Source organism: Moschus berezovskii, chromosome 2 (assembly GCF_049115385.1).
Source record: "Moschus berezovskii isolate FMDL1 chromosome 2, NW_MosBer_1.0, whole genome shotgun sequence".
NCBI lineage: Eukaryota > Metazoa > Chordata > Mammalia > Artiodactyla > Moschidae > Moschus > Moschus berezovskii.
The window spans coordinates 56,332,123-56,348,030 of NC_142461.1; positions in this window are offsets into that span (position 1 = coordinate 56,332,123).

Below are 15,908 nucleotides of genomic sequence, written 5' to 3' on the forward strand. Positions count from 1 at the left end.
GTGTAATGTGACAAAGCCCACAGAGCAGTAGTTATAAAAAGAATGAAAAGACGGTCATTCTAAAATAATCCTGTTCCCATGATATCGCCATCTAAACCCAAGCAACAGCATCAAGTATTTTCTTGTACCAACTCTCAGACTCCTAGCAGTCATCAGAAGTGGCAGGTTGGAGCCAAAAAACAAACAATTGTATTCTCTAATGCCATTCAGGAACATTTCTCAAGATCCTTTCTTGGCCTGTTCCTCAAATTTTATGCAATTGTACATTTTTGGTGCCAGAACTATCTTGCCGTACATTTAATTTCCAGTTTTGTTTCAGAATCTTGTCATTTCATCAGTCAGAGCTATTCCATCTGCTGAAATGCTGACAAATCCAGCTGCTTTGTGACTTCTAATCAATTTCATTAATGTTTCCACATTCTGTTTCAATTAGCAGCCTATTCTTTGGACTGTTTGATGACTTGATATTCACCTTCTATCTGTAGATTAAAAATCAAATTACAAATTGCTTTGTCCTTGACATTAAAATCCTTCCTTCTTTACTAGATTTTTCCTATTTAGCACATTTAGTCCTCTTGAGTTAAATTACACTCTACCATGCTGTGAAGTAGGGTTCAATTGTTATACAAGGATTGGATCCATACTGGGAAGTTCATCTTGACATTCACTTAATCCTTGTGCCCTTACTCAGAATTGAATCTTCTTTCATCTAAGTCTTTTCACTGTTGTGAATTTTTTCAGCATATTAAACACCTACTTGAAATATTATTTACTTGGCCATAATCCTCAGGCCTTTTTTAAAATTCATTAGCATAATACCTATATTGTCTACTGTCTGCAATTCTTGAGTTTGAAAACTGTTGAAGAGGACCAGTGAGACAGTCATCCTTGTTACTGATTATATTACCATGTAACCTAAGCAGTTAGGAAGTAGTTATTTGAATGCTCTTCTTTAAGTATATTGAACATCTCTTCTTCACCTTTCTACTCTTTATGTCATAAAAGTCAGTTTGTACTTACCTATTTTAATTGCACAAAAATGTATAGATTTTTACTTTTGTAACAAAATTTAGAAATAGCATAGAATCTTGACTGTCCTTTCCCATGCTTCATGTCACAACTGACAGCGTGGAGGTTTAGTAGCCTAAAGCAATACAGCAACAGTGCTGTGGGTCATATTTTTAACTTTAATGACAATCTGTAATCGCCTGCAGCCTGCCTTATTTCTGGCCCTGCTGATTTCTCGAGGACTTGTGATAACACAGCTCCAAGTTGGCCCTCTAATCAAGCTCGTGACCTCTTTTATGTCTTTTTTTCTATTTTTTTCAGGGTTATCAGGTCTTACAGTAAAGTAGTCAGAGTCTACAGCTCTACCTCCTTCTTCAGGGCATTCCAAGGAATTAGAATTTCCTTCCAGCCTGCAAACTTTCATAACTGTCTGCCTCTTCCTGTGACTGGGAGTGGAGAAGGTTTGAATAGCAATAGCTTTGCTTCAAATTGAACTGCCTAATACCAGCCTTGAAATCCCCTTTAGCTTTAATCATTTTTAGACATTTGAAATTTTCAAAATACCACTTAACAGGAAAAGGTCCCTCTTCCTCAAGTATACTTGGATCACATTTAGACTGTACTTGAGATGTTGTTGTTATTTCATTTACAAAGAACAGCTATGTGTCCATTTATTCAATAAAAATGCACTGAATATCAATTACGTGTTAATCATTTGTTTTAGAAGGTACTAGAATAGGAAACAAAGAAGCATTGTCACTGTCTTTCTGAAGAACTTGCCATTAGTGGGGGCATGCAACAGTTAACAAGACAGACATGACTGCTGGGGAGCTGCGAGGCTGAGGAGGGTGTCATGAAAAGAATCATTATAAAATGAGAAGCACCACAGTATGGTGGTAAAGAGGATGGATATAGGAGCCAGATCATCTGGTTCAAACCCTGCTCCATCACTGATGAGCTGTGACCTTGGGCAAGTTACTTAACCTCACTGTGCCTCATTTGTCTCATCCATAAGTTGGGAGACAGTTATAGTTTTATCTCAAAGTTTTGTTGTGAAGATCAAATAAGTTAGTGTTACTTAGAATAGCATCTAACACATAAAAAGTGTTACTGGACTATTTCTAAAATTAAAAATACATAACAGATTGTAGGAAAGTACTATGATGTGGGAAGTACATATTGTTCTGAGAGATCATTGCAGGTATGCCTAAGCTAATTCAGGAGAAGTCATGAAACGCTTCTCTTCTGAGATCTGAGGAGGGAGGAGGAGTAGCTCCAGCAAGGGTGAAAGAAAAGGGAACAGAGTGGTGTCTGTATCAGGAGAACCTAAAAAGGCAACTAAAGACAGATAAAAACATCAAGGTAACAGTTTAAGAACCAACCTGAAAATATTTCCCCCTTAAAATCCATAAAGTCAGAGATCAAGAACGTTATACAATAATGAAAATGTACAAAATGTTAATTATGAATAAAACAGAATAATATTCTAAAATACTTAAATTCAGATCTTTTAGATACTTAAAAAAGTAAATACAGAGCTCATGAAAAAGCTGCTACTTCTCTGATTGCAAATTTATGAAGTTAATTTCCCAATGAAGTGATACATTCAAAATGAAGTGACTTCTTGTAAAAGTCTGGGATATTCTGGAGATACATCCCTATTTCTAAGCTGGTACCACCTTCCTTCAGTTCAGTTCCTTAGTCGTATAAAAAACAAAAAAATCCTTTGGGCTACTTAGAGCAAGAGTCATTCTTAGTTAGGTCAATAACTCTTTTTATCAAGTGTTCTTAGCAGATTTCAGAAACTGAATACAAGTTAGTGGTTTACACAAACCAAACTACCTACGTGAAGATGAAGGTCAGTGGCTTAAAGTTGCCATTCCAATCAGTGACTTCAAATAGACTTCACGTTCTACCCCATGACATCACTCTATTTCCAGCAGATAGAATCATATGAAGTTGACATTTTTTATAACTCAAAAATGATTGAATAGCAGCAGTTTTGTATGATTAAACCTAAGGCATGTTATGGAAAATTTTCAGCTTGTTGTGATGCTTTTGCTGAAAGGTAAACCACAGGACTGCAAGTGGTTTTTCAACCTCTTCAGCTCAGTTCAGTCGCTCAGTCGTGTCCGACTCTCTGCAACCCATGAATCACAGCACGCCAGGCCTCCCTGTCCATCACCAACTCCCGGAGGTCACTCAAACTCATGTTGGTGATGCCATCCAGCCATCTCATTCTCTGTCGTCCCCTTCTCCTACCGCCCCCAACCTTTCCCAGCATCAGAGTCTTTTCCAGTGAGTCAACTCGTCGCATGAGGTGGCCAAAGTATTGCAGTTTCAGCTTTAGCATCAGTCCTTCCAATAAACATCCAGGATTGAGCTCCTTTAGAATGGACTCGTTGGATCTCCTTGCAGTCCAAGGGACTCTCAAGAGTCTTCTCCAACACCACAGTTCAAAAGCATCAATTCTTCGGCGATCAGCTTTATTCACAGTCCAACTCTCACATCCATACATGACACTGGCAAAGTAATGTCTCTGCTTTTTAATATACTATCTAGGTTGGTCATAACTTTCCTTCCAAGGAGTAAGCATCTTTTAATTTCATGGCTGCAATCAGCATCCGCAGTGATTTTGGAGCCCAAAAAAATAAAGTCTGACACTGTTTCCACTGTTTTTCCATCTATTTCCCATGAAGTGATGGGACCAGATGCCATGATCTTTGTTTTCTGAATGTTGAGCTTCAAGCCAACCTTTTCACTCTCCTCTTTCACTTTCATCAAGAGGCTTTTGAGTTCCTCTTCACTTTCTGCCAAAAGGGTAGTGTCGTCTGCATATCTGAGGTTATTGATATTTCTCCCAGCAGTCTTGATTCCAGCTTGTGCTTCTTCCAGCTCAGAGTTCCTCATGATGTACCCTGCATAGAAGTTAAATAAGCAAGGTGACAATATACAGCCTTGACATACACCTTTTCCTATTTGGAACCAGTCTGTTGTTCCATGTCCAGTGCTGACTGTTGCTTCCTGACCTGCATACAGGTTTCTCAAGAGGCAGGTCAGGTGGTCTGGTATTCCCATCTCTTTCAGAATGTTCCACAGTTTATTGTGATCCACACAGTCAAAGGCTTTGGCATAGTCAATGAAGCAGAAATAGATGTTTTTCTGGAATTCTCTTGCTTTCTCCATGATCCAGTGGATGTTGGCAATTTGATCTCTGCTGCCTCTGCCTTTTCTAAAACCTGCTTGAACATCTGGGAGTTCACGGTTCACATATTGCTGAAGCCTGGCTTGGAGGATTTTGAGCATGACTTTACTAGCGTGTGAGATGAGTGCAATTGTGCGGTAGTTTGAGCATTCTTTGGCATTGCCTTTCTTTGGGATTGGAATGAAGACTGACCTCTTCCAGTCCTGTGGTCACTGCTGAATTTTCCAAATTTGCTGGCATATTGAGTGCAGCACTTTCACAGCATCATCTTTCAAGATTTGAAATAGCTCAACTGGAATTCCATCACCTCCACTAGCTTTGATCATAGTGATGCTTTCTAAGGCCCACTTGACTTCACATTCCAAGATGTCTGGCTCTAGGTCAGTGATCACGTTATCGTGACTATCTTGTTCATGAAGATCTTTTTTGTACAGTTCTTCAGTGTATTCTTGCCACCTCTTCTTAATATCTTCTGTTTCTGTTAGGTCCATACCATTTCTGTCCTTTATCGAGCCCATCTTTGCATGAAATGTTCCCTTGGAATCTCTAATCTTCTTGAAGAGATCTCTTGTTTTTCTTATTCTGTTGTTTTCTTCTATTTCTTTGCATTGATCGCTGAGGAAGGCTTTCTTATCTCTCCTTGCTATTCTTTGGAACTCTGCATTCAGATGCTTATATCTTTCCCTTTCTCCTTTGGAAAATTTTCAACCTCTTAAAGAACAGTTAAGTAACACAGACCTCATCACTTCATAGTAAAGGTCTCTTTATACACATGCTCCAGGTGTTGGAAAATTTGTCTCCTTCAGTTCAGTTCAGTTCAGTCGCTCAGTCGTGTCTGACTCTTTACGACCCCATGAATCACAGCATGCCAGGCCTCCCTGTCCATCACCAACTCCCGGAGTTCACTCAAACTCATGTCCTTATAGAGAGCCAAAATATGCCTTTTTATAAATTCGACTCATTTGTACCAGTTCTTTTCTCTGAAATTACCCAGAATAAGTCATCTTCCCCTCACACCAGAAAGTCCTGAACATCACACTCTCTTTAGTCTTCCTAGCTAATTTGATTAGGCTATCTCCCATACTTGAGCCATGAAACAACACTCTAACTACTGCATTTCAGCTTGTTGAGATCCAACTTGCATGTAGGGACAGACCACAAAGCTTCCTCTAACTCCAGCTCTGAGGTACCATAACCACAAGTGACACGTTTACCAATAAAAGGGCGTTATTTCAAGAAAAGGTATTATGGTTTTAGCGCCACAATTCTTTGACAACATCGTTTTGAATCTATGTTACCACTCCATGCCATACCATTCCATTAGTATGCAACTGATGGCATGGTTTTGGTTTGAGAGAAGTTATCACTGATCTGTGGTGAATGCTTCGGCTGCAAACAACAGAAATCAAGACAGATTGTGGCCTAAAAATAAAGACTTTTAGGATTATTTTACACACAAGATCATGGAAGTAGTTCTTTCAGGAACTTCATAACGTCGGAATGTAGAAGGCATCTCTAAAATTCTCTTGGTTCCCTTTCATTGTTAAAGGATGGCTGCAACAGCTCCAACAACTTTGACCTTACACGACAGTATCCAAAGAAGGAAGCAAGTAGATGGGGTGGGTGGAGGGGGAAAAAAAAATGCTTTTTTTGCCTGGATGGTTTCTCATCAGGAAGGACAAACTTTTCCAGTAGTCCTTACGGTTGATTGACCAAAATGAATCACATGCCTACACCCCACAGTGCTTCTTAAAGTGTGACCTTCAGAACAGCAACAGCAACATCACCTGGTATCTTTCTTGTTAAAAATACAGATTCTCAGGCCCCACGCCAAATCTACTGAATCAAACTCCAGAGTTAGGACTCAGAATTCTGGGTTGTAACAAGCTCTTCAAGCGATTCAGATTCATGTTAAGGTCACTGGCATGCCCCAGAAACCAGATCATTACTCGTCCAGCGGAACTGGGCATGTGGGGGCCTGTATTAAAATTGAGCTTCTGATGGCAGAAAGGGAATAGAGGAGAGCAGAGGTGATGAATGAACATGGGGGAAAAAAAAAGAAAGAGAGAGGAAGAAAAATAGGAGCAAAAGGGCCCCAACTCGCATAGATGTAGATCTCAACTCAGACTGAGCCTATTGCTTGAGAAACATCTAAAATTATTGATTTTTGCAGTTTAGAGGGAAACAATACAATAGAAAAAAAAACTGGAGGAAATCAGCTTTCTAATGAAAAATAGACTTGATTATTCTACTTCAAGTATAATTCAGGAGTGTGACAAGTACTATACCATGCACATTTGCCAAGAAGTGATACACACTGCAAAAATTGTAGTTAATTAGAACTTCAGTAAAGTGCCTGATTTCATAGGGAGTGTGATGTGGGGTAAAGAATGTCGTTTAGCAAAATGCAAATTAGTGGGGTTGTATTTCTTCCTACTTTTGCTTTACATCTGCAAAACCCTATTAGAGAACGTACAGAGATTACTTTCCAACTATCTATCTATAGCTATGCTGCCCACATGGTATCTATAAGGAACACGTAGCTATTGAGCATACGACGTGTGAATAGGGCTAATTGAGATGTGCCGTATGAAACAGACATTGGATTTCAGAGACTTAATACAAAAGTAACAATGCAAAATATACCATTAAAATTTTCATATCAGTAGCATGATAAAATTATAGCACTGTGACATACTGAGTTAAATAAATTATTAAAATTAATTCACCTTTCTCCTTTTATGTGCAGCTACTACATCATTTTAAATTACATGTAGTTTTCACTATATTTATATTAAATAGCACTGATAGTTTACATCTTTGATGTGGTGAATCTACTTCATTTGAACTCATGAAAATTTTTTTAAGTACAAACCAAGTAAGTCAAAAAGAAATAGGTAGAATTTGTGGTTGCAGTGTCAGAGGATTTGAGAGATTCTTATGGAAAGACATTCCAATCCACAAATTCTTTATTAGAATTCCACAAATTCTCCAAGAATTAATGTCTTCAAATTAACCACATTTTCCTTAAGTATCTTATTATGTAAATATACTCAGGAGAGGACTAACATATTAAATATACATAACCTAGAAAGGGGAAAAGACTCTCTATGATCTCCAATTTTCATTTCTTCTCTTTCCTAAAAACCAATTCACTTGCTCAAGACCAAGTGCAGTTAAGATGTTAAGCCCCCCTGGTGGTCCAGTGGTAAACAATCTGCCTGCCACTGCAGGGGATCCCTGGTCCTCAAAGATTCCACATGCCTCCAGGCAACTAAGCCTGTGCATCACAACCATTGAGCCTTTGCTCTGGAGCCTGCATGCCTAAAGCCCATGCTCCACAACAAAAGACGCCAGCCACTGCAACGCATGGCAACAAAGAGCAGTCCCCTCTCACTACAGCTGGAGAAAGCCCACGCGCAGCAATGAAGACCCAGCAGTCAAAAATAAAAATTAAAGATGCTAACCTGAGTTCTCACTTCTCTTTTAGTAATAGTTCTCCAACCACTTTAAAATTAATTAATTAATTAAAAGCATACAAATATTACAGTGGTACATTTCCTGGGTTGGCACTTGGGGGATATCTAATAGAGGATCCATTTGGTGTTGGTGTTGAGAAAATGAGTGGTTTGATGAACACATAAATTCTTTCAGAAAAAAACTACTCCAGGGAGTTTTTCTGTTTCTAACAAAACTGAAAGACGTAAACCCAGTTTCCTACTGATATTTTTAAATGCTTTTAAGGAGAAATCACTAAATTTTTTTACACACAGTTCAAAAGAAGCTTTTTTAAAAATTGAGTGAAATTGTGCTAACAATGTTCTTTCCAAAGCCAGTCTATTTATGTCAACAAAGTTCATCAGCTTATGCACCTATTAAAAATGAAAAATGGGGTGTTATTGATCTGAACCCTGTTTTATTTTACCACTAGGTATTATACATTAAAGAACAGTAAATTAATTTATTTTTAAAGCCCCATTATCTCATTAAAAATTCATTTCCTATAAAATTACACCTATTAAGTTTAATAATTATCAAAATGTGTCAAGTTCATGCTAATAGTACTTTTAATGATAATGTAGCTCGGAGAGTAATATTAACTTGGAGCTTTATGGAAAACTTTTTAATGATAAATTCCAATTGGTAAACATGTTCTTGTTGCAGAGAAATGTGACGAAATGATCAATAAGCCTAAAATTCTGTCAGAGAAATCAAATGAAACTATAGGAGTTCAAGGAGGAAAAGGAATAATGTGCAATGTCCAAGGACTAAACAAGGGTTTATTCATATATTTCTTAATTGGATAATGGTAGACAGGTATCAAATCCCCTACAATGAACTCATATAATTATTTATTTGTTTTAAAATATCAACATTTTTAGTACGTAGAAAAGTACACTATTGAAGCGAGTTAAAATGTTGAAACATTTTAGATGGCAACTTAAAATTTTTGAATCAAAGTTGTAAATGCCCAGATCCCATCCAAGAAAAATGAAGTCAGAATCTCTGGGAGATTCTCACTTCTCACGATAACTCACATGAGCTGTGGTTGAGAACCACTGCTACAGGGTGAATTAGCTTTTTTCTTACATTCCTCTAGGACAGGAAGCATCTGGGAAAGCAGACAGGAGCAGATGCAGGAGAAGAAAAGGAAGGAACTGAAAGAGGAGAAAGAAGCAGGGGAGCAAAGCATGAAGCAAAGAACATTAAAAGCCACCCCATCCCAATTCTACCAAAGAATAGGCCCACCGCTAATCAATAATGATTTAGTTATTACTGGTGACTCTTGGAAAGTACACTTGTTCTTTTAAATTTTTGTATTATTTTAATATTTTACAAAGCAAATGTTCAATAAACATCATTCGAAATGAATTAATTCTTGTTGCTTATCTGATAATAAAACATCTTTTATCTAATGAATATTGATTTTCACCAGTTTTATGCCAATTCCTCCTCCACAGTCTACCCAATATTCGGTCCAAGAGTAGCTTCATCCTTATTTCAGGTTGCAGACACCAAAGACTCAGAAATAGATACTGTTCTCTGTCTGCTAGACAATGCCTGCTACTTTGCTAAAGCATACATTTTAGAAGTCTTCCATATTGCTTCTCATACACCCATCCTTTTCTTCAAAACCACCTCGTCAATAGTAGATTGCATACTTTCTTTTTTTGACATCACTGGATTCTGACACTCCATAGGTAATTGGTATTGTTTTGATGCCTTGGTTGTTGACATGTATGGCAATTCCTTTAACTAGGAGCTCACCTGTGGGTACTGAATATTCTACACAAACTTCAAAGGCTGTCAGAAGGTACTTCCTTGAAATTTTATTATTTCATGAACAAACATGAAATCCTTGGTAAAGTCACAGGTTTCTATATATTGATTGTTTCAGAAACCAATCTCAATTTGACAAGCATATGGCATACACTTGCTATGAATGTTTTCTTTCAGTTCATATAAGCATGATGCTGAAGATGATAGCCAAACTATTTCTTTACTAGAAAAAATAATTTATTGTGAAGAACACTTTATTGATTTCATACAAACTTTTCAAATAAAAAAATAGGATGTTTCAAACCAGACAGCATATTCCTCATTATTACCAGTCTTCAACAAGGCAAACGCTCTGAAGAAACAACTGAATAGCTGAATAAACCTGTCATATTGAAGACACCTTCAAATCATTAAGCAAAATCTCTGAGGCATAGCAGACACGTTCATCCCTTACCTGACAAACTTGGCAGGAGTAACTGTGTTCACTAACCCCTAATCTTGTCTTTGGGGTCCCTCATCTTTTATATGAATGGCTCGTGCATTCAAGGCTCCTCAAAAGTTTTCATCAGCTACAATATGGGGGTAATATCAAGCTGTTGGCTTAATCTAGCTTTTGTTTCTGAAGGCTAGACTTCATCAACAGGAGAGAAACAGAACTCAGGCAGCCTACTGAATAACATACTTGAAACGTTTTTAAGTAACCTGTGTTTGGCGGGTAGCTAACTCCAGGCCCTTGCTTCCATTTTCTGCATTCTCTACATTAAAACGGTGCTGAATCGGAGTTTATTTCTCTGTTCTGCTTTCACAGCCTCTATCCCTTGGTTCAGGCTCTGGCCCCCTCACCTAGATTTTCTGACAACTGCTGATGGTTCTCCTTGCCTTGGATTTTCCTCTCTCTCATTTGTTCTCTTTCATACCATTGCCTGTGTTATCTTCAGGAAGCATGGCTTTGATCATGTGACTTCCTTTCTCAAAAATTTTCAAAGACTCCTCATTACATACAGAACCAAACCCAACCATTCTCAAAACCATAGACAGCTGCTGTTGTTTTTTAGTCACTCAGTTGTGTCCAACTCTTTGGTTTCCCCATTGATTAGCCCAGCAGGCTCCTCTCTCCATAGGATTTCCTAAGCAAGGATACTGGAGTGGGTTGACATTTCCTTCTCCAGGCGATCCTCCTGACCCAGGGATTGAACCCGCATCTCTTGCGTTGCAGGCAGATTCTTTTCCACGGAGCCACATACACAACTGAGTCCCACACTTACCAGAGTCAACATTTATAAAGGGGTTCATTTTTTGAGGTTACAAATAGTAGCTAGAATATTAAGCATTTATGGTCTTGATATGAAAAAAAGAATAAAACATAGTTTTATTTAGAAGTTTTCATCTATTCGGGAGGCAGACACACTAGTATACTCTGAAGAAGAGGATATAGTTCTATTCCACTTGTGACTTCCACATTCAGTTCAGTTCAGTTCAGTTCAGTTTAGTCTCTCAGTCATGTCTGACTCTGCGATCCTATGGACTGCAGCACGCCAGGCCTCCCTGTCCATCACCAACTCCCACAGTTTACTCAAACTCATGTCCATTAAGTCAGTGATACCATCTCATCCTCTGCGTCCCCTTCTCCTCCTGCCTTCAGTCTTTCCCAGCTTTAGGGTCTTTTCAAATGAGTTAGTTCTTCGCATCAGGTGACCAAAGTATTGGCGTTTCAGCTTCAATATCATTCCTTCCAATGAATATTCAGGATTGATTTCCTTTAGGATGCACAGGCTGGATCTCCTTGCAGTCCAAGGGACCCTAAAGAGTCTTCTCCAATATCACAGTTCAAAAGCATCAATTCTACAGCCCTCAGTTTTTTTTGTAGTCCAACTCTCACACCCATACATGACTACTGGAAAAACCATAGCCTTGACTAGACGGACCTTTGTCGGCAAAGTAATGTCTGCTTTTTAATATGCTGCCTAGGTTGGTCATAGCTTTTCTTCCAAGAAGCAAGTGTCTTTTAATTTCACGGCTGCAGTCACCATCTGCAGTGATTTTGGAGACCCCCAAAAAATAAAGCCTGCCACTGTTTCCATTGTTTCCCCGTCTATTTGCCATGAAATGATGGGACCAGATGCCATGATCTTTGTTTTCTGAATGTTGAGTTTAAAGCTAACTTTTTCACTCTCCTCTTTCACTTTCATCAAGAGACTCCCTAGTTCTTCACTTTCTGCCATAAGAGAGGCGTCATCTGCATACCTGAGGTTATTGATATTTCTCCCAGCAATCTTGATTCCAGCTCGTGCTTCATCCAGCCCAGCGTTTCTCATGATGTACTCTGCATATAAGTTAAATAAGTAGGGTGACAATATGCAGCCTTGACGTACTTTTTTTCTTATTCGGAACCAGTCTGTTGTTCCATGTCCAGTTCTAAGTGTTGGGTCCTGACCTGCATACAGATTTCTCAAGAAGCAAGTCAGGTGGTCTGGTATTCCTATCTTTTTCAGAATTTTCCAGTTTGTTGTGATCCACACAGTCAAAGGCTTTGGCATAGTCAATAAAGCAGAAATAGATTGCTTTTCTAGAACTCTATTGCTTTTTGATGATCCAATGGATGTTGGCAGTTTGATCTTTGGTCCCTCTGCCTTTTCTAAAACCAGCTTGAACATCTGAAGTTCACAGTTCATGAACTCTTGAAGCCTGGTTTGGAGATTTTTGAGCATTCCCTTGCTAGTGTGTGAAATGAGTGCAATTGTGCGGCAGTTTGAGCATTCTTTGGCATTGCCTTTCTTTAGGATTGGAATGAAAACTGACCTTTTCCAGTCCTATGGCCACTTCTGAGTTTTCCAAATTTGCTGGCATATTGAGTGCAGCACTTTCACAGGATCATCTTTTATGAAAGATGGGTTTGAAATAGCTCAACTGGAGTTCTATCACCTCTACTAGCTTCGTTCATAATGATGCCACCTAAGGCCCACTTGACTTCACATTCAGAATGTCTGTCTCTAGGTGAGTGATCACATCATCATGATTATCTGGATCATGAAGATCTTTTTTGTATAGTTCTTCTGTGTATTCTTGCTACCTCTTCTTAATATCTTCTGCTTAATATCTTCAGGAATGCAAAAGTAGGAAGTCAAGAAACACCTGGAGTAACAGGCAAATTTGGCCTTGGAGTACAGAATGAAGCAGGGCAAAGGCTAATAGAGTTTTTCCAAGAGAACGTACTGGCCATAGCAAACATCCTCTTCCAACAACACAAAAAAAGATTCTACACATGGACATGACCAGATGGTCAACACCGAAATCAGATTGATTATATTCTTTGCAGCCAAATATGGAGAAGCTCAATATAGTCAGCAAAAATAAGACCAGGAGCTTACCTTGGCTCAGATCATGAACACCTTATTGACAAATTCAGACTAAAACTGAAGAAAGTAGGGAAAACCACTAGACCATTTGGGTATGACCTAAATCAAATACCTTATGATTATACACTGGAAGTGAGAAATAGAGTCAGGGGATTAGATCTGATAGAGTGCCTGAAGAACTATGGACAGATGTTCATTACATTGTACAGGAGACAGTGATCAAGAGCATCCCCAAGAATAAAAGATGCAAAAAAGAAAGATGCCTGTCTGAGGAGGCCTTACAAATAGCTGAGAAAAGAAGAGAAGCTAAAGGCAAAGGAGAAAAAGAAAGATATACCCATTTGAATGCAGAGTTCCAAAGAATAGCAAGGAGAGATAAGAAAGCCTTCCTCAGTGTTCAGTGCAAATAGAGGAAAACAGTAGAATTGGAAAGACTAGAGATCGCTTCAAGAAAATTACAGATACCAAGGGAACATTTCATGCAAAGATGTGCTCAGTAAAGGACAGAAATGGTATGGACCTAACAGAAGTGGAAGACTTCCACATTACTCCACCGTTTGTCCCCAACACACTCAGGCACAAATCTTCTCCCTCCAGCCATTCGGGTCAAACCACAATCCTTACAGGTTCACAACCCTCTGCTATTCTGCACCATTACTCATCTGGTCTTCTAGAAGCTTTCTCTCTCCATTGCCCTCCCAAGGAATATTTGATATTCTGAAGTAAATGATTTAGAACAAACAACAAAAAAAAAACCCTTCAACAAAGTAGTACCTGATGTATTGCCTCTTATTTTAAAAGAATTTTTTCTGGCATAGTTCTCAATATCATATAGATATTCAGTTTCAAATATTCACTAGGGTTTTTTATTGCTTCTCTAACCAGACTGCAGGCAGTTCCTACAGTACCATAGAGTGGGTAAAGAAAGACAATACCTTTTCTCTAGTGAGTTCTGCAACTACAGATTCCTTGGCGATGCCTTTCTCTGATGATCCCTGAGCCAAGTGGTGAAGCTGTAACCATGGGAGACACTGAGTCACAAAGCAGTTACAATTCTAAAGATTAGGGATTGGAAAGAATGCTTATTAAGTGCTTGCTAATTAAATGGTTTGGGTAAATTCCAGATTTATAAACTGTTACCATCTTCTGCTTTGGCGCCATAACACAGAAGCTATGCCTGGACAATGACAAAATTTGTTGTTGTTGTTCAGTGGCTAAATTGTGTCCAACTCTTTGTGACCCCGTGGACTGCAGCATGCCAGGCCTCCCCCGCCCCCACCACCTGCGTCCTTCACTATCTCCCAGACTTTGCCCAAATTCATGTCCCTTGAGTTGATGATGTTATCCAACCATCAGGAAAAGGAGGAAGAGAAGCAACAACAAAATAACCGTCAATTACATTAAAAAAAAAAATCAATCTCAATACAGTGTGGGGGGGAATCAAAGTTTATTTTTAATCTCACTTAGACAATATAGTTGGCTGTCTTTTCTTTTCTCCTCAACACAGGAGTCTATTATCTTGCAAAGAGTACGCATTTTTAGGGGGAGCATACCTACAGGGTATTAAAGGCATGGTGTTAAACCCTCTGGTGAACACTAAAAGAATAAGCTAGGATCTTCAACCATCAAAATTACTCAGTATTCAGGAAGATAAATATATGGGAAAAAATATTAACTCATTGTTGCCAAATATTACAACAATGCTAAGAGGCTGCAAAAGAATACCTGACTGATTTCTAAATATTATCTATAATCACGGTTGTATACTCAGTTGATGGGAAAAGTCACTAAGAATTGGAGTGACTCAACTATATGGGCAAGAAGGCCAGTTGTAAATTCTGGTTTAACCAAAGAAGAGATTTTAACTGGGAAACTAATTTTTTTAAGAGTCAAAAATAAGCTTGTACCTATAATTTCCCAAAATGAAGCCACAGATTTTTAAGGACCAATATCACTTCAAGATTATATAACCCCTTAAATGGACCTGCAGTGTCTGGAAGGACATGAAGGCACAGTCTGTTACCAGAAAGAAAAGACTTCTATTGTCAGATGACCACAAACACTCATGGGGTCCAGATGGTCCTATTCCGAATGCTTCTTTGCTTCTTCCATCCTGTCTTTATCAGACCGCACCATCCACCTCACTGTATACTTTTCTTCCATTCTGCCTCCTCTTCCTGCTCAGCCTCTCCCACAACTCTTACAGGCTTTTCTGCCTCTATTCCTTTCCCATTGGGTCCAAGTTTTCAAGGCACTGAGCTTTGTTTCTTGCTCCCTCATAGAAGCAGTAGACCCTTTCTATGGGTAGGTAGAAAAGACCATTTCAGAGCTTGCAAAGTCATGACCCCTAGACCAAAACAAGTCCACAAACACATTTTACTTTTGCCTACACAATGTGCTAATTTCTTTTAATTAGCTGTCATCTTTGAAAAATCAGGGACTTTCCAGATTCTTCCCTTAAAAATTATAATAACCACATTGCCACAACTGAGGAATCATTGATCTGTTTTAGATGAACCAAGCTTTTTAGTTTCTCCCATTCCACACAGCTCCCTACTTAGGTCAGTTACATTTCCTATCCAGTCTTTTTAAACATCTGAGTTGCTGCCTTAGAACTTGCAGATTCCTCAGACTAGTACATCTATGAGAGCAGCAAAACTCTGTTACTACCAATCACTTTTCATAGTATAATATGAACTCATCAAAATTAAAAACAAAAATGAAAACAAAGCTGTGTCTCTATTCTGTCTTCCTAAACATGATCCCAAGAGAAAAGGAAATCTGATTCTATGTCAGGTATAAAGTAGACAACTTTTTTAAGACTTGTCAAATCACTAAAGTACCACAGAAGTACTTATTAGATGATGCAGTAATTACTGTTGTTGTTTTTTTTTTAATGCATCTTCAACAGGAAAAATAAACCAAAGTGTAGACACTCAAAAAAATCTAAATCTGTACATAAATTTATTCACCTTTCTACCTCCAGAATCAACTCCAAATCTTCAGACTGGGGGAATGTTGAAGGCTTTCACACTATGACTCCCTGTCTTTCAAGAATG